Source organism: Triticum aestivum, chromosome 7B, assembly GCF_018294505.1.
Source record: "Triticum aestivum cultivar Chinese Spring chromosome 7B, IWGSC CS RefSeq v2.1, whole genome shotgun sequence".
NCBI classification, from domain to species: Eukaryota; Viridiplantae; Streptophyta; class Magnoliopsida; order Poales; family Poaceae; genus Triticum; species Triticum aestivum.
This window is the reverse complement of record NC_057813.1, coordinates 103,011,460-103,028,710: the sequence shown is the minus strand read 5'-3', so window position 1 is coordinate 103,028,710 and position 17,251 is coordinate 103,011,460.

Below are 17,251 nucleotides of genomic sequence, written 5' to 3'. Positions count from 1 at the left end.
GTTCTCGGTACGCTTCTTGTTAATTGCCACCCGGCATCTGTTCTTTTCGATACAGGAGCCTCTCATTCTTTTATATCTGAAAATTATGCTCGTTTGCATAACGTTGCATTCTATGACTTGCCATCCTCCATGGTAATTCAAACTCCGGGATCCAAATGGCAAACTTCTAGAGTAAGCCATGGAAATGAAATCCAAGTCGACAGACTTGTTTTCCTCGCATCTTTGATAGCCCTTAAATCTTCAGATATTAATATCATTTTGGGTATGGACTGGATGTCAGCTCATCAAGCCAAAATTGATTGCTTCTCTAGGACTGTTCAACTCACCCATCCTTCGGGGAAGATAGTCAATGTCTTGACCCGAATAGCCAAGCGACAACTATATTCTCTTAACGTCAGCCCTTTGCCAGACCTTGAGGATGTTCCGGTAGTCCGTGACTTCCCGGATGTCTTTCCAGAGGAATTGCCAGGTGTTCCACCTGACAGGGATGTTGAGTTCGTAATAGACCTCATTCCAGGAACCGTTCCGATTGCTAGAAGACCTTATAAGATGGCACCCCTAGAACTAGCTGAGCTTAAGAAACAACTCGATGAATCCTTGAAAAAGGGTTTCATCCGCCCTAGTTCATCTCCGTGGGCTTGCCCCGTCCTATTCGTCAAGAAGAAGGATGGTATGGACCGGATGGTTGTAGATTACCGACCTGTCAACTTGGTCACAATCAAGAACAAATACCCGCTTCCCAGGATCAACAATCTGTATGATCAGCTCGCTGGATCCTCAGTCTTCTCCAAGATGGATTTGAGGTTGGGATACCATCAAATCAAAATCAGAAACGGGGACATTCCTAAAACGGCCTTTGTTACTCGTTATGGCCAATACGAGTACACCGTCATGTCCTTCGGTTTAACCAACGCTCCAGCCACTTTTTCTCGGTTAATGAACTCAATCTTCATGGAGTATTTGGATAAATTCGTCGTAGTTTATCTCGATGATATACTCATCTACTCCAAGAACGAGGAAGAACATGCCGAACATCTAAGGCTAGTGTTGAAGAAACTTCGAGAGCATCGCCTTTATGCCAAATTCTCTAAATGTGAATTCTGGTTGTCAGAAGTGACCTATCTGGGTCATGTAATATCTGGTAAAGGTATTGCTGTTAACCCTGAGCGAGTTCAAGCCGTCCTTGATTGGACTCCACCCGAATCGGTCAAGCAAGTTCGGAGTTTTCTAGGCTTAGCGAGCTATTGTCGTTGCTTTGTCGAGAATTTCTCCAAAGTTGCTAAACCCCTAACCGAACTCCTCAAGAAAGATAAGAAGTTCGAATGGACTCCACAATGTGAGCACAGTTTTCAGGAACTGAAAAGACGCCTGACTTCTGCTCCCGTGCTGGTACCGCCAGACTTCTCCAAAGACTTTGTTATCTACTGCGATGCCTCGCGACAAGGACTAGGTTGCATTCTTATGCAAGATCGACACGTAATTGCTTACGCTTCACGGCAATTGCACCCACATGAGGAGAATTATCCTACTCATGATCTAGAACTTGCAGCCGTAGTCTATGCACTTAAGACCTGGCGACATTACCTCCTCGGTAATCGTTGCGAAATATTCACTGATCACCAAAGTCTGAAGTATATTTTCACCCAACCGGATTTGAATCTCAGGCAGAGACGTTGGGTTGAATTGATCACTGACTTCGACTTAGGAATAACCTATACCCCAGGGAAAGCCAACGTCATGGCTGATGCGCTAAGTCGTAAATCTTATTGTAACAACCTGATGTTACAACAAAGTCAACCGCTTCTCCATGAGGAATTTCGAAAGCTTAACCTTCACATTGTTCCTCAAGGTTTTCTTTCCACCTTGATAGCAAAACCTACCCTTACGGATCAAATTATCAAAGCACAGAAGGTAGATCCGGGAATCTCCCGCATCAAGAGGAACATTCAGAAAGGAATTGCGGATTGTTTCTCCATTAATGATCAAGGGGTCGTATACTTCGGGAATCGACTAGTGGTTCCCAAAGTGCGAAACCTGAGGCGTTTGATCCTTAAGGAAGCTCATGAATCTCCTCTCACCATTCATCCCGGTAGCACTAAAATGTATCAGGACCTACGCCAGAGGTTCTGGTGGACTAGGATGAAGAGAGAAATTGCTCAGTATATTGCAAATTGCGACGTCTGTCGTCGTGTAAAAGCAGAGCATCAACGGCCTGCTGGCACCCTTCAACCCTTAGCTATTCCTGAATGGAAATGGGATAAAATTGGTATGGATTTCATTACCGGTTTTCCCAGGACCAAAAGAGGGAATAATGCTATTTTCGTCGTGGTCGATCGTCTTTCCAAAGTAGCTCATTTCTTACCTGTTCGTGAGAGTATAACCGCTAGCCAGCTGGCAGACTTATACATCTCCCGAATAGTGTCCCTCCATGGTGTTCCTTTGGAAATCTATTCGGATCGAGGAAGTCTTTTCACCTCTCGATTTTGGGAAAGTTTCCAAAATGCTATGGGAACCCGTCTCTCCTTTAGCACCGCTTTCCACCCTCAGTCAAGTGGTCAAGTGGAACGCGTCAATCAGATTCTAGAAGACATGCTTCGAGCCTCCGTTATCTCTTTCGGAATGGACTGGGAGAAGTGCCTTCCATTTGCCGAATTCGCTTACAACAACAGCTATCAATCTAGCTTGGGTAAAGCCCCTTTTGAAGTTCTCTATGGACGACGATGTCGAACACCCCTTAACTGGTCAGAGACCGGGGAAAGACAATTCTTTGGCCCGGATATGATTCAGGAAGCAGAAGAACAAGTTCGTATCGTTCGTGAAAAGTTGAAAACAGCCCAATCCCGTCAAAAGAGTCAATATAACCGAAAACATAAGGCTATGACTTTCGAGGTTGACGAGAAGGCTTATCTTCGGGTCACCCCTCTGAAGGGAACCCATCGTTTCGGTATCAAAGGCAAATTGGCTCCTCGTTACATTGGACCTTTTCGCATTCTTGCCAAACGAGGAGAAGTTGCCTACCAGTTGGAACTACCTCCGCACCTCTCTAGAGTTCACGATGTCTTCCACGTTTCTCAACTCAGGCATTGCTTCTCGGATCCTATCCGTGAAGTGGACCACGAAACGCTTGATCTCCAAGATGATCTTACATATCGAGAGTACCCCATTCGTATCCTCGATCAGGCCGAACGTACCACGCGACGCCATAATATCAAGTTTCTCAAGGTTCAATGGTCGCACCATTCTGAGGATGAAGCAACTTGGGAAAGGGAGGATCGTCTTCGACTTGAATATCCCGCCTTCTTCTCGGAGGAACCCAAATCTCGGGACGAGATTCTTTTGAGTGGGGGTGAGTTGTCACACCCTAGCTAGTCATGCATTAGAGTGTTGCATCATGTTTACTCTTTCATCAGAAACTTGAAATGGGGATGACAGAACCCCCAGTCCCCTCTGAAACCAACTAGGGTTACTAAAATAATTTTTCAATGAACCTGAAATGCCCTTCTAAAATGCCCATCATTTTTGCCTTGGTTCAGAACCTCTGCCAAAAGTGGTGCACATTTTCCTAGGCCATCCTAAGGTTTTTGATTTAAATCATAAATATTTGAATTTGGGCATTTAAAATAATATAAAATATTTAAATGCTCAAATATCTCCAAACTAAAATGTTTCATGTTGGAAATAATCCAACTATGGACCAGGAGTAGTTTGGTGATTTTTGGAGTTGCCTAGGTATTTTATTTAATTCAACAAAGTTGCAGTTATATTAAATAAAAAACAGAAATAGAAAAAAAGGGGAAAACTTACCTGTGCGGCCCAGCCAGCTGGCCGGCCCAGCTAGCCAGCCCAGCCCACCACCGTCATCGTCCTCCTGGCGCCAGTCGGCCAGGCGTGTGGCCGGCGCGCGCGCACGGCCACCGCGCCACGCCACCTCTCTCCCTGCCTGCCTGCCCTCCCCTCCTCGTCTCGGTGTCCCTGGACGACGCCACGCCTCCTCCCTGCTCTCTCTCACTCTCCCCCGTGCTGCTCCCTCTCTCTCTCTCGCCCGGCCGAACACCACCCTCGCCGCCGTTCGCCATAGCCACCGTCTCCGACCACCCCTCGCTTCCCCGACTAGCTCAGGAGCTCCGCCTCGACTCCCTCTTCCTCCCCACCGCTCCACAGCTCCCCGGAAGCCCTGCATCGCCGCCACGTCGCCGTTCCCCTCTTCGGGCTCCGACCACCGTCGCCGTCGAATTCGCCGTCTCCAGCGCGTCCCCGAGCCCGCTTCGACGCCCACTGCAACCGCGGTGAGCTACGCCACCGTTTCCCCCTCTTCTCCCCCTCGTTCCCTCACCGTAGCCTCCTCCCCACCACGGCCGAACCTCCGCCGTCGCCGAGCTCGCCGTCGACGCAGCTCCGGTGACCATTTGGTCACCCCGGCGAGTCCAACGAGTTCACAGAACCCCGTAGAGCATTCCTAGCGCCTCGCTTTGCTCGACTTCGAGCTCCAGCACCATTCCCGTGCACGACCGAACCCCGGCGGCCGCAGCCGAGCTCGCCGCCGTCGACTCCGGCCACCCCGACCCCAACGGGCTCCGCCAAGAGCTGCGGGTTGTCCTCAGCTCCACTCCGGTGGCCTCCGCGGTCCATTTGGTGGCCGAAACGACCAAAATCACTTCCGCCGCCGCGTCGGGCTCGCCGGCGACTAAACGCCGGCAGCCGACACTGACTTTGACCACGGGTGGGCCCTGGTTGACTCCTCTGAGTCAATGACAGGTGGGGCCCAGCCCTGTTAATTAAACAGGATTAGTTTTAATTAAGTTTTAATTAAAATAATCACCCTGACATGCGGGACCCACTGTCAGGTTTGACCCAGACCTGTTCCGTTGACCTGCTGACGTCACACTGACGTCAGGCTGACGCAGTAATTGAATTTCTGGATTTAAATTAAATCAGGAAATTCCAGAATATTATTTAAACTTCAAAAATTCATAACTTTTATTCTGTAACTCCAAATTGGACAAATTATATATGAAAAATGATCAGAAAAATCCAATCTACCCATCTGTACTATTTTCATGCATGATCAAACAAGTTAAATTGATGTTTTAAGCAGAACAAGAAAAGGCACTTTAAAAGGCCATATTTGAATTTGAAATTTGAATCTTTGATTCAAATTTGTTCAAACCCTTCTGGCTTTAGTTGCATTAGCCCAACACACTCATATTGCCATGTTTCATGCATGCATCATATTGTTGCACATTGTTTGGTGATGCTTGTGTATCGATGTCCTTTGCGACAGGATCTGTCCCCGAGGAGTACCGCGATTACCCTAACGAAGAATCGTATCCGTGCATCGAACCATCAGGCAAGCAACCAACCATTTGATCATATCGATACAATCCCATGTTCTCGCTCCTGCTCTCTTTTACTGCATTAAGACAACGCGATTCAAACTGCTGTGTGCTACGGTAGTTGAACCCATTTCCTCTGCATGACCTGTCATTGCCACAGTAACTAGATGAAACCCACTAGCATGTGTAGGAGTTGATTGAGCCATATGTATGTGTTGTTCCTACCTTGCTATGCCTGCTATGCTTAGAGTCGTGTCAGGTCTGGTTCATCTGGGTGATGGGCTAGAGTGAAATGATTATGTCGGTAACAAGAGTGGTGTGGTGAACACGATTTGGTAAAGGTATCGATGAGAGGCCATGTAGGAGTACATGGTGGGTTGTTTCATTGAAGCCGACCTTAAGCACTGAGATCTGTATGTGTGATTTAAGAACCAGCTACTACCATGCATTGGGCCCGAAACCAATGGACCCTCTCGGCTTCTTATTCACCCTAGTTCTCCGTCCAGGAGTTGCAAGTAGTTTCTGGTGTTTGTAGCCTACTGGAGGCCGTGGACAGCGCTGACCGTAGGGGTGGGCTGTGATGCGGTAGGTACGTGGCACGGTGTACCGAATACCAGTTAGGTATCTCGGGAACCCTGTTCACATCGTTCGGGGTCGTATGGGAAACCTCGGCCGGACTCCCTGCGGATGGAACCTGAATAGGCGATAAACCTGGACTGGAGGCTTAGGTGATTAGGTAGGTCGTGGCCGACACCCACGTTGGGCTTCCGCTTGAAGGTTGCCGAGTACATGTCGTGTAAGCAACGATAAGTGGTGAGAGCGTGTATGAAGAAGTACACCCCTGCAGGGTTAACATGATCTATTCGAATAGCCGCGTCCGCGGTAAAGGACTACTTGGTTGCCTATACAGTTCATAGACAAGTAAATGGAAACTACTAAAAGCCTCAAGATAAGTGTGAGTGCCGAGGATGGCTCTTCCGTAGGAAGACGGAGGTGGATCCTCGGTAGTGTATTGAAGTGGTGAATAGTGGACTCGTGTGCGCAAAACTATTTCAAGTTGGAGTATCGTAGGATAGTCTAGCCAAGAGTCAAAGCTGGCTTGCTGCAATAACTCCACCAACCCTTCTTGATACTATGCATGTATGTAGGATCTGATGTAAGTCTTGCTGAGTACCTTTGTACTCATGTTGCTATAATCTACATTTTTACAGAAGACGCTGCAACCCCTTCTGATGGGTTCTATGTAGACGTTGACATCAACGAGTAGGCTAAAGACTCAGGTGGTGACCCTGAGCTTGTGAAGGACCACATAGTATAGCTAGGCTTTCCAAGCCTCTTTTATTTTACTAGTTGTCTGTACTCAGACAAGTTACTTCAGCTGTTGGCTTGTATGACTGTATGACTTGTATGTTGGGTCGTGAGACCCGTACCTTTGTGTATGTTATGTATGGCTCCCTGAGCCTTAAATAAAGTACTTGTGTCGTAGAGTCATGTTGTGATGCTTCGTTGTACTTGCACATATCGAGCATATTGTGTGTATGATTGAAATGCTTGGTATGTGTGGGATCTGACTATCTAGTTGTTTATCTTTAGTAGCCTCTCTTACCGGGAAATGTCTCCTAGTGTTACCGCTGAGCCATGGTAGCTTGCTACTGCTCTGGAACACTTAGGCTGTCCGGCATGTGTCCTTCTTCGTTCCTGTGTCTGTCCCTTCGGGGAAATGTCACGCTTTGAGTACCGGAGTCCTGTTAGCCCGCTACAGCCCGGTTTACCGGAGTCCTGCTAGCCCAGTGCTACAGCCCGGACCCACTTGCTGATGACCGACACGTTCGAAGCTGGGTCATGGATGCCTGTCCCTGTAAGTCTGTGCCACTTTGGGTTTATGACTAGTCATGTCAGCCCGGGCTCTTTATCATATGGATGCTAGCGACACTATCATATACGTGAGCCAAAAGGCGCAAACGGTCCCGGGCAAAGGTAAGGCGACACCCGTGGGAACACCGTGCGTGAGGCCGCAAAGTGATATGAAGTGTTACCGGCTAGATCGATGTGACATCGAGTCGGGGTCCTGACACCATCCAACGGCCGTAGTGCTTCTTCAACCTCTGGTATTCTTGGTCCAGCCGCCCAAAGCAACGCCGGTCGTGCCGCTTGCTCCTGCCTCCCGTGGCTGGCTATGCTGCCGCAGAGGCCTCACCACCCCCATACTACTCCCACCACTGGCCAGGCCATCCCTCCACTCACCCACACCCCCCGTTATTCTATGGCGACGGCAGCCTCACACCGCAGCCAAACCAGTGAACCCGCGTACTCCTCCCCACGCGGGCTTCCACTGCTGCGTCTTCCCCGGCTCCGTGTCGTCCCCTTCCTAGGCGTCACCGTCATCCACCGCCCTGGTGCTCTCGGCGCGGCGTGGTCAACATGGTCAACGACCGACTTCCATAGGAAGAGTACTGTACATGGAGAGGCTGACAGTTGGGTCCATGGCGGCCGCAAGGAAGAGCCTCCTTATTATGCGCAAAATAATTATTCCTCCACCTGACAGCAGGGACCCACCAGACGGGCCAACTTATTTCGCGAAAAAAACGTTTTCCCCCTGACTGCTGGGACCCACCGGACGGGCCACCATATTTTGCGAAAAAACGTTCCCCCCGCTGTCAGCTCGGACCCACCGGAAGTGCCTCTTTATTACGCACAAAAAAATGAATACTCCCCCTGCTAGCTGGGACTCACCTTGGTGGGAAGCTGACTTGTGGGCCTACTAAGTTGACTCGGACAGAGGGCTTTGTCAACTTAGTGAATATGAACGATTCTAGCTCTAGTGACCGTACGATGTCCATCCAATGGCCGTAGTGCTTCTTCAACCTCTAGTATTCTTGCTCCAGCCGCCCAAAGCAGCGCCAGTCGTGCCGCCTGCTCCTGCCTCCCGTGGCCGGCTGTGCTGCCGCGGAGGCCTCACCGCCCCCTACTATTCCCTCCTTAGGCCAGGCCCTGCGGCGACGGCAGCCTCACACCACAGCCGAACGAGTGAATACTCATACTCCTCTCCGCGTGGGCATCCACTGTCTCGTCTTCACCTGCTCCGCGTCGTCCCCTTCCTAGGCCTCGCCGTCGTCCACCGCCCTGGTGCTCTCGGCGCGGCGTGGTCAACATGGTCAAGGAACGACTTCCATCGGACATGGACTGTACGTCGAGAGGCTGACAGCTGGGTCCACGGCCGCAGCCAGGAAGTGCCTCCTTATTACGCGGAAAATAATGATTCCTCCACCTGACAGCAGGGACCCACCGGACGGGCCACCGTATTTCGTGAAAAAAACGTTTCCCTCCTAACTGCTGGGACCAACCAGCTACACCTTCGCACGGAAGGAAGTGCGTCCGGGCAAACAAAATCCAAAATGATTCGCCCCCCTGACTGCTGGGACCCACCAGCTACATCTTCGCAGGCAAGGAAGTGCCTGACTGTCGGGACCCACCTGGTCGAAGCGTACGTAGTGTTGTCATTCTGGTCGCGACAGTGTACGTACATACTGGTCGATGTAGAGGCACACACGTGTCGTAGTAGAGGCGCGCACGTGTCGTAGTAGAGGCGCGCATGTAGCATGTACATGTACGTACAACGGTGAGGGTGCAAGAAAGAAAATACGACCATGTACGTACATATGGGTAGAGTCTTGAACGCCTACTCGCGCATACATACATGGCTGGGGCGGAACGGAGAAACAACATCGTCGTCGTGTTCATGGGGAGCCAACCGGCTGGGTCGGAACGGAATGCGTGGTCGTGTTCATCGGGAGGGCTTGAGCGGAACAGGCGATGGAAATGAGGCCTGGCGTACCGCATAATGAAGGAAACAGACCTCCTACATTCGGAACGGGGTTCTGTTGATCGGGAGGGGTGTGGCGTACCGCAAAACGGAGGAAATGGACCTCCTACGGTCGAAACGAGGGTCCTGTTGATCGGGAGGGGTGCGGCGTACCGCAAAACGGATGAAACGGACCTCCTACGGTCGAAACGGGGGTCCTGTTGATCGGGAGGGGTGTGGCGTACCACAAAATGGACGAAACGGACCTCCTACGGTCGAAACGGGGGTCCTGTTCATCGGGAGGGCGGTGGCGTACCGCAAAACGGGACTCCATGAGATACTGTTCATCTCCACCGTCGACCTCCTCCAGCCTCCACGGGCTACCGTCGACCTCCTCCAGCCTCCACGGGCTCCTGTTCATCCAGCCTCCACCGCGCGCTACTCCACCGGGTACTGTTCAACCACCCCTCCAATGTCTACTGTTCATCCACCCCTCCATCGTCTACTGTTCATCCAGCCCTCCACACCACGGGGTCCTGTTCAACCACCCCTCCATCATCTATTGTTCATCCAGCCCTCCACACCACGGGGTCCTATTCATCCAGAGGCAACGCCACCGCTCACTGTTCATCCACCCTCCCCCGCAACACTCACTGTTCATCCAATCGATCGGCTTCAGTTAGCAACAGTAGCGAAGGAATCGCTCCATCGGGTTCAATTAACAGCCATCGATCGATCGCTCGGGTTCAGTAACGCGTATCCTGCAGTGTAATCGCTCGGGTTCAGTTAGAGCCCAACGCCTCGCTCGGGTTCAGTTAGAGCCAATGCCTCACACACACGCGCGTACGGGTACGAGACAAACGCGCATCGCTCAGCCCCCGACCTCCCACCGTAACCGGCAACTCCCCGAAATCCCCCCTTGCTTCTACCATGGTTTTTTCCATCATGGACGGCCCAAAGAATGTCATGCAACTACGTCTCTGGCACGCCCAGGACGAAAAGCCCATTTTCTGTCATGATTTTTTGTCATAGAAGTAGGAGCCCACCACATCTATGATGACACCAGGTTTTGTCATAATTATTGTCATAGAAGTGTCATATGTATGACATAATTTTTTTCGTTCGGCCTAAAATGTCATGGATGTGTCTTTTTTTGTAGTGCTTCTTATTGTAGACGTTGTTGGGCCTCCAAGTGCAGAGGTTTGTAGGACAGTAGCAAATTTCCCTCAAGTGGATGACCTAAGGTTTATCAATCCGTGGGAGGCGTAGGATGAAGATGGTCTCTCTCAAACAAGCCTGCAACTAAATAGCAAAGAGTCTCTTGTGTCCCCAACAGACCCAATACAATGATAAATTGTATAGGTGCACTAATTCGGCAAAGAGATGGTGATACAAGTGCGATATGGATGGTAGATAAAGGTATTTGTAATCTGAAATTATAAAAACAGCAAGGTAGCAAGCGATAAAAGTGAGCGTAAACGGTATTGCAATGGTAGGAAACAAGGCCTAAGGTTCATACTTTCACTTGTGCAAGTTATCTCAATAATAATAACATAACTGGATCATATAACAATCCCTCAACTTGCAACAAAGAGTCACTCCAAAGTCACTAATAGCGGAGAACAAACGAAGAGATTATTGTAGGGTATGAAACCACCTCAAAGTTATCCTTTCTGATCGATCTATTCAAGAGTCCGTAGTAAAATAACATGAAGCTATTCTTTCCGTTCGATCTATCATAGAGTTCGTACTAGAATAACACCTTAAGACACAAATCAACCAAAACCCTAATGTCACCTAGATACTCCAATGTCACCTCAAGTATCCGTGGGCATGATTATACGATATGCATCACACAATCTCAGATTCATCTATTCAACCAACACAAAGTACTTTAAAGAGTGCCCCAAAGTTTCTACCGGAGAGTCAAGACGAAAACATGTGCCAACCCCTATGCATAAGTTCATTGAACCCGCAATTTGATCACCAAAACATACATCAAGTAGATCACATGAATATCCCATTGTCACCACAGATAAGCACGACAAGACATACATCAAGTGTTCTCAAATCCTTAAAGACTCAATCCGATAAGATAAATTCAAAGGGAAAACTCAATCCGTTACAAGAGGTAGAGGGGGAGAAACATCATAAGATCCAACTATAATAAAAAAGCTCGCGATACATCAAGATCGTGCCAAATCAAGAACACGAGAGAGAGAGAGAGAGAGAGAGAGAGAGATCAAACACATAGCTACTGGTACATACCCTTAGCCCTTAGGGTGAACTACAACCTCCTCATCACGGAGAGTGCTAGGATGATGAAGATGGCCACCGGTGAGGGATCCTCCCTCTGGCAGGGTGCCGAAACAGGCTCTCGATTGGTTTTTGGTGGCTACAGAGGCTTGCGGCGGTGGAACTCCCGATCCAGGTTTCTTTCTGGAGGTTTCAGTATTTATAGGATTTTTTGGCGTAGGTCTCACGTCAGGGGGGGTCTCTGGGCTGTCCATGAGGCAAGGGGCGCGCCCTAGATGGGCGCCCTCCACCCTCGTGGGCAGTCTGGGACTCTTCTGGCCCAACTCTTGCACTCCAGGGGCTTCTTTTGGTCCATAAAAATTCGTCAAAAATTGGCACGTCAATTGGGTTCCGTTTGGTATTCCTTTTCCGCGAAACTCAAAAACAAGGAACAAACAGAAACTGGCACCGGGCTCAGGTTAGTCCCAAAAATGATATTAAAGTGTTTAGTAAAGCCCATAAACATCCAAAACAGGTAATATAATAGCATGGAACAATCAAAAATTATAGATACGTTGGAGACATATCAAGCATCCCCAAGCTTAATTCCTGCTCGTCCTCGAGTAGGTAAATGATAAAAACATAATTTTTGATGTGGAATGCTACCTAGCATATTTCTCAATGTAATTTTCTTTATTGTGGCTTGAATGTTCAGATCCAAATGATTCAAGATAGAAGTTCATATTGCCATGAAAACAATAATACTTCAAGCATACTAACAAAGCAATCATGTCTTCTCAAAATAACATGGCCAAAGAAAGCTATCCCTACAAAATCATATAGTCTGGCTATGCTCTATCTTCATCACACAAAGTATTTAATCATGCACAACCCCGATGACAAGCCAAACAATTGTTTCATACTTTTGATGTTCTCAAACATTTTCAATCTTCACGCAATACATGAGCGTGAGCCATGGACATGGCACTATAGGTGGAATAGAATGGTGGTTGTGGAGAAGACAAAAAGGAGGAGAAGATCGTCTCACATCAACTAGGCGTATCAACGGGCTATGGAGATGCCCATTAATAGATATCAATGTGAGTGAGTAGGGATTGCCATGCAACAGATGCACTAGAGCTATAAGTGTATGAAATCTCAACAAAAGAAACTAAGTGGGTGTGCATCCAACTTGTTTGCTCATGAAGACCTAGGGCATTTTGAGGAAGCCCATCATTGGAATATACAACCAAGTTCTATAATGTAAAATTCCCACTAGTATATATGAAAGTGACAACATAGGAGACTCTCTATCATGAAGATCATGGTGCTACTTTGAAGCACAAGTGTGGAAAAGGATAGTAACATTGTCTCTTCTCTCTTTTTCTCTCTCTTTTTTATTTTTTTATTTTGGTGGGCTTCTTTGGCCTCTTTTTTTATTTGGGCTTCTTTGGCCTCTTTCTATCTCATTTTTTTATTTGGGCCTTTTCTCTTTTTTTATGGCCTCTTTTTTATTTTATTTTATTCAGTCCAGAGCCTCATTCCGACTTGTGGGGGAATTATAGTCTCCATCATCTTTTCCTCACATGGTACAATGCTCTAATAATGAAGATCATCACACTTTTATTTACTTACAACTCAAGAATTACAACTCAATACTTAGGAAAAAAAAATGAATCTATGTGGATGCCTCCGGCGGTGTACCGAGATATGCTATGAATCAAGAGTGACATGTATGCAAGAATTATGAAGGTGGCTTTGCCACAAGTATGATGTCAACTACATGATCATGCAAAAGCAATATGACAATGATGGAGCATGTCATAATAAACGGAACGGTGGAAAGTTGCATGGCAATATATCTCAGAATGGTTATGGAAATGCCATAATAGGTAGGTATGGTGGCTGTTTTGAGGAAGGTATATGGTGGGTGTATGGTACCGGCGAAAGTTGCGTGGCACAAGAGAGGCTAGAAATGGTGGAAGGGTGAGAGTGCGTATAATCCATGGACTCAACATTAGTCATAAATAACTGATATACTTATTGCAAAAATCTATTAGTCATCGAAACAAAGTACTACATGCATGATCCTAGGGGGATAGATTGTTAGGAAAAGACCATCGCTCGTCCCCGACCGCCACTCATAAGGAAGGCAATCAATAAATAAATCATGCTCCAACTTTATCACATAATGGTTCACCATACGTGCATGCTACGGGAATCACAAACTTCAACACAAGTATTCCTCAAGTTCACAACTACTCAACTAGCATGACTCTAATATCACCATCCTCATATCTCAAAACAAATATCAAGTATCAAACTTCATAGTATTCAATGCACTCTCTATGATAGTTTTTATTATACCCAACTTGGATGCCCATCATATTAGGACCAATTTTATAACCAAAGCAAATACCATGCTGTTCTAAAATACTCTCAAAATAATATATGTGAAGCATGAGATATCAATAATTTCTACAAAATAAACCACCGCCGTGCTATAAAAGATATAAGTGAAGCACTGGAGCAAATGACAAACTACTCCAAAAGATATAAGTGAAGCACATAGAGTATTCTAATAATTATGTAACTATGTGAAGACTCTCTCACATTTAAGAATTTCATATCTTGGTATTTTATTCAAACAGCAAGCAAAAACAAAACAAAATGACATTTCAATGATAGCACACAACATGTGAACAAGCAAAAACTTAGGTTCAACCGATACTAACCGATAATTGTTGAAGAAGAAACGTGGGATGCCTACCGGGGCATCCCCAAGCTTTGATGCTTGAGACTTCTTGGAATATTATCTTGGGGTGCCTTGGGCATCCCCAAGCTTTAGCTTTTGTGTCTCCTTAATTCCTACTATATCTCGGTTTCCTAAATCTCAAAAGCTCCATCCACACCAAAGTCAACAAGAACTCGTGAGATAAGTTAGTATAAACCAATGCAAAAACCTTATCATTTTCTACTGTAACAAATCACTAAGATTATTATTAAACATTGCATACTAAATTTCTCTGCATATTTAATACTCCATTCCTCAAATAGAATCATTAAACAAGCAAACATATGCAAACAATGCAAACATAACAGCAATCTGCCAAAACAGTATAGTCTGTAAAGAATGCAAGATTCATCATACTTCCCTAACTCCAAAAATTATGAGAAAAATACTACACTGTAGAAGATTTATCAGAGCTCAATATGCAAAAAGTTTCAATATTATATCATTCTCTGTCTTTTCTAGGGAATATTTGCAACAGTGGTAAACTTTCTGTTTTGAAACAGCAACATGTATACTTGCAAAATAAGCATGGTAAAGGCTATCCTTGACATTTTTATTGAAAATAAAGATGAAAAACATTATTCTAAATAACAGCAAGCAAATAATAACAAAAGAAATTGATGCTCCAAGTAAAACACATATCATGTGGCGAATAAAAATATAGCTCCAAGTAAAGTTACCGATGAATGAAGACGAAAGAGGGGATGCCATCCGGGGCATCCCCAAGCTTAGGCTCTTGGTTGTCCTTGAATATTACCTTGGGGTGCCTTGGGCATCCCCAAGCTTAGTCTCTTACCACTCCTTATTCCATAGTCCATCGAATCTTTACCCAAAACTTTAAAACTTCACAACACAAAACTCAACACAAAACTTGTAAGCTCGGTTAGTATAAGAAAATAAATCACCACTTAGGTACTGTTGTGAACTCATTATAAATTCATATTGATGTAATATCTACGGTATTCCAACTTCTCTATGGTTCGTACCCTCTGATACTACTCATAGATTCATCAAAATATGCAAACAACACATAGAAAATAGAATCTGTCAAAAACAAAACAGTCTGTAGTAATATGTATCAAACGCATACTTCTGTAGCTCCAAAAATTCTGAAATAAATTGGTGGACCTGATGAATTTGTCTATTCATCATATGCAAAAATAATAAACTTAAAAGCACTCTCCAGTAAAAAAATGGCAGCTAATCTCGTGAGCGCTAAAGTTTCTGTTTTTTTACAGCAAGATCACAAAGACTTCACCCAAGTCTTCCCAAAGGTTCTACTTGGCAAAAAACACTAATTAAAACATAAAACTACATCTAACCAGAGGATAGATGAATTATTTATTACTAAACAGGAACAAAAATCAAGGAACAAAAATAAATTGGGTTGCCTCCCAACAAGCGCTATCATTTAACGCCCCTAGCTAGGTATGATGATTTCAATGATGCTCACATAAAAGATAAGAATTGAAACATAAAGAGAGCATCATGAAGAATATGACTAGCACATTTAAGTCTAACCACTTTCTATGCATAGGGATTTTGTGAGCAAACAACTTATGGGAACAATAATCAACTAGCATAGGAAGGCAAAACAAGCATAACTTCAAAACTTTAAGCACATAGAGAGGAAACATGATATTATTGCAATTCCTACAAGCATATGTTCCTTCCTCATAATAATTTTCGATAGAATCATGAATAAGTTCAACAACATAACCAACACCTAAAGCATTCTTTTCATGATCTACTTGCATATAAATTTTACTACTCTCCACATAAGCAAAATTCTTCTCATGAATAATGGTGGGAGCAAACTCAACAAAATAACTATCATGTGAGGCATAATCCAATTCAAAACTAAAATCATGATGACAAGTTTCATGGTTATCATTATTCTGAATAGCATACAAGTCATCACAATAATCATCATAAATAGGAGGCATCCTTTTATCATAATGAATTTTCTTATCAAAACTTGGGGAACAAAAAATATCGTATTCATCAAACATAGCTTCCCCAAGCTTGTGGCTTTGTATATCATTAGCATCATGGGTATTCAAAGAATTCATACTAACAACATTGCAATCAGGCTCATCATTTACATATTTTATGCCAAGCATTATATGTAATTCTTCTTCTAGTACTTGAGCACAATTTTCCTTCCCATCATTTTCACGAAGGACATTAAAAAGATGAAGCATATGAGGAACCCTCAATTCCATTTTTTTGCAATTTTCTTTTATAGACTAAACTAGTGATAAAACAAGAAACTAAAAGATTCGATTGCAGGATCTAAAGATATACCTTCAAGCACTCACCTCCCCGGCAATGGTGCCAGAAAAGAGCTTGATGTCTACTATGCAACCTTCTTCTTGTAGACGTTGTTGGGCCTCCAAGTGCAGAAGTTTGTAGGACAGTAGCAAATTTCCCTCAAGTGGATGACCTAAGGTTTATCAATCCATGGGAGGCGTAGGATGAATATGGTCTCTCTCAAACGATCCTGCAACCAAATAGCAAAGAGTCTCTTGTGTCCCCAACACACCCAATACAATGGTAAATTGTATAGGTGCATGATAACCCACAAGTATAGGGATCAATTGTAGCCTCTTTCGATAAGTAAGAGTGTAGAACCCAATGAGGAGCTAAAGGTAGAACAAATATTCCCTCAAGTTCTATCGACCACTGATACAACTCTACGCACGCTTGACGTTCGCTTTACCTAGAACAAGTATGAAACTAGAAGTACTTTGTAGGTGTTGTTGGATAGAATTGCAAGAATATAAAGAGCACGTAAATAAAAAGTAGGGGCTGTTTAGATAAAGAAGCAGTAAAGTAAATATAGCGAGTGTGGAAAAGTGGTGGTAGGAGTTGTGAAATTGTCCCTAAGCAATTGACTACTTTACTAGACCGATAGCAAGTTTTATGTGGGAGAGGCATAAGCTAACATACTTTCTCTTCTTGGATCATATGCACTTATGATTGGAATTCTAGCAATCATCCGCAACTACTAAAGATCATTAAGGTAAAACCCAACCATAGCATTAAAGCATCAAGTCCCCTTTATCCCATACGCCACAACCCCCT